Source organism: Lissotriton vulgaris, chromosome 4_1 (genome assembly GCF_964263255.1).
Source record: "Lissotriton vulgaris chromosome 4_1, aLisVul1.2, whole genome shotgun sequence".
Lineage (NCBI taxonomy): Eukaryota > Metazoa > Chordata > Amphibia > Caudata > Salamandridae > Lissotriton > Lissotriton vulgaris.
In genome coordinates, this window is record NC_141691.1 from 989,906,124 (window position 1) to 989,908,646 (window position 2,523).

Genomic DNA, 2,523 nt, shown 5'->3' on the forward strand with positions numbered 1-2,523 from the left:
GATTGTATTCATACTGCAAATCCAGATCAAGCAAGCTTTGGCCCTTCTGCTCAGTGGGAGGTTTCTATCCTCCCTGAGCCGCCTTAGGACACCTGCATTATCGTTTGACAGGTGTACCTGGCACTGTCCCCGGAGATGGTCACTGGTGCGGAGAAGAGTGGCCAAGGCGGTGCGTGCGGTCAGGCATGGGAGACCACAGACAGCCACACATGGCATGCCAGGACAAGGTAAAGGGTCCTGCCACAGGCGATCAAGGGTCTGACCTTGTGGGGGACGAAGGGAGCAGAGCTACTCAGCGACGACCCCAGCCGCGTCCCATGGAAACCCTGGGGCGATTGATGATCGAGTGACCCTCAGACAGGTGTAGCTGCGTTCTTCATCAACGCTCGAGTCAAGTAATCCACTGCCAAAAGTCATAGGCAACTTTTCAAAAATGTTCACCCACCTGTGGTCGCAGGAGAGGTGGGAAGAAGGCAACGCTGACCGTCCGATCACGCAGCGAGACAGCCTGGTGCTCCGTTCAAGGCTTCCTCTCTGGGAGTCAGACTGCACATTTTGAAGAGCATTGCCAGACGGAATGTCCGGAAGCCCCCACCTCCACCCCAGCTGTGGGCGAAGGCGGGGGCACATGGAGTGACAGGAGCAGGCAGCCCCACCGCGGCTGGCCCCTCCCAGAAGACCCAGAGGGATCGCACAAGTCTTCAAACCCTCAGCCCAGCTGCACGGGACCAGGACGAGCAGGGTACCTGGCAGCAAGAGAGGGTAGCTCCACCTGCACGTCAGCCATCCACTACCGGCTTGGGCAGTGGACCAAGCTGTGCCGGAGGGCTGGTGGGTACCCCACCCCCCCTCGCCCAGGTCAGAGGCACAGGAAGAGAAGAGCAGGGCAGCTCCCCATCCCGCACACCTCTCACTGAGAGGAGCCAGGTTCCTATGAGCTATCAATCTGTCAATCCTTTCTGTGTCCAGGCCAGCGAAGGTTTCTGTGTTGAGTAAAATTAAGCCACAGGCTCAACTCCTGGTGGTGCTCTTCCATCAACTCCTTTAAGTTTCAGCTTTGCAACCATGCTCCCCCTGAAACCCAAAGACTTTGATTTCCTGGAAGCTGCTTGCAGGTCATGGTAATAACGCACACAGATCACTAGTCGGCATCATTTATAGACGGAACTACGACGGTATCTGATCTTCTTCGATCCTCCAACTTTTGTTATTGATTAATGAAAACATTCTGAACAAATGCTTTCACATTGGTTCGTCGTGCACCAGTCCAAAAATTTCACCTCTAGCAGCACAATATGAATGCACCAGCCGTCCCTTTTAATCCTGGCCCCAGTTTCTAAAATCAACAAAATCGAATTGTAGTCCTATTCCATTATTCCTAACTGAAGTATTCAGGGAACCAGCCTGCTTGAACACTCTCATTTTTTCAAAGTAAATGCTTCAGACTCCCAGGACACTCAGTCAAGAGCAACAAGGGCTCACCGAGAGGCAGGGGCTGGGACAGGTGGTAGCTCCCCTCGCGGTAGACCGCCAGCTCAAGCCCAAGATCCAACTAAGAGCTTTTTAACTGAAGCAACTTTAATATACGCTATTGGATTTGGAATTACCACAGCTGCTGGCACCAGACTTGCCCTCCAATGGATCCTCGTTAACATATTTAAAGTGCATTCATTTGAAAGAATCCTCTATTGTTATTTTTCGTCACTACCTCCCCGAGTCAGGAGTGGGTAATTTGCATGCCTGCCGCCTTCCTTGGAAGTGGTTGCAGTTTCTGAGTCTCTCTCTCTAGAATTAAACCCTGATTCCCCATTACCTGTGGTCACCATGGTAGGCACAGCAAGTACCATCGAAAGTTGATAGGGCTGATATCTGAATGTATCGTCGCCGTCACGGGGACATGCGATCGGCGCGAGGTTATCTAGAATCACATTAGTGGCCGGGCAAGCCCGGATTAGTCTTGGTCTGATAAATGCATCCCAGAAGGTCAGTGCTCGTTGGCATGTATTAGCTGTAGAATTACCACAGTTATCCAAGTAACAGATGGAGTGATCAAAGGAACCACAACTGATGTAATCAGCCATTCGCAGTTTCACTGTACCGGCTGTGTGTACTTACATGTGCATGGCTTAATCTTTGATGCAAGCATATGCTACAGGCAGGATCAACCAGGTAGCCTCACCTGCTGCAAACGGGTGGGTTGGGAGCCACCTGCCCATTCCCCGACTGACCTTGGCACCCCTTGGGAGCCTGCTGGGGCGAGCTCACCTGTCTGGGTTGGAGGGCTTGCTGGAGGGGGGTGGACAGGTGCAGTTGCACAGGTATCGGCGGGGACGGCTGTCTCCGCAGAAGGGAGAGGTGGGCCAAGGTGCAGCCAGGGGGAGACGCAGGGGGGCCTGCCCTATTGACTGCGGCCCCCCCACAGAACGTCGTTTCCGAGCTGCTGCGGAAATGCGCTGGGCGGAGCAGGGTGACAGTGTTATTATGTGTTGATTTAGATACTGTATATAGATTTCCCGATTCATG

General features: G+C 53.2%; 1 pseudogene; it reads right to left on the bottom strand.

Moving 5' to 3' along the window:
• Positions 1 to 1,075: 1,075 nt before the first annotated feature.
• On the bottom strand, positions 1,076 to 2,169 carry LOC147722787 (18S ribosomal RNA; annotated as a pseudogene).
• Positions 2,170 to 2,523: the final 354 nt, after the last annotated feature.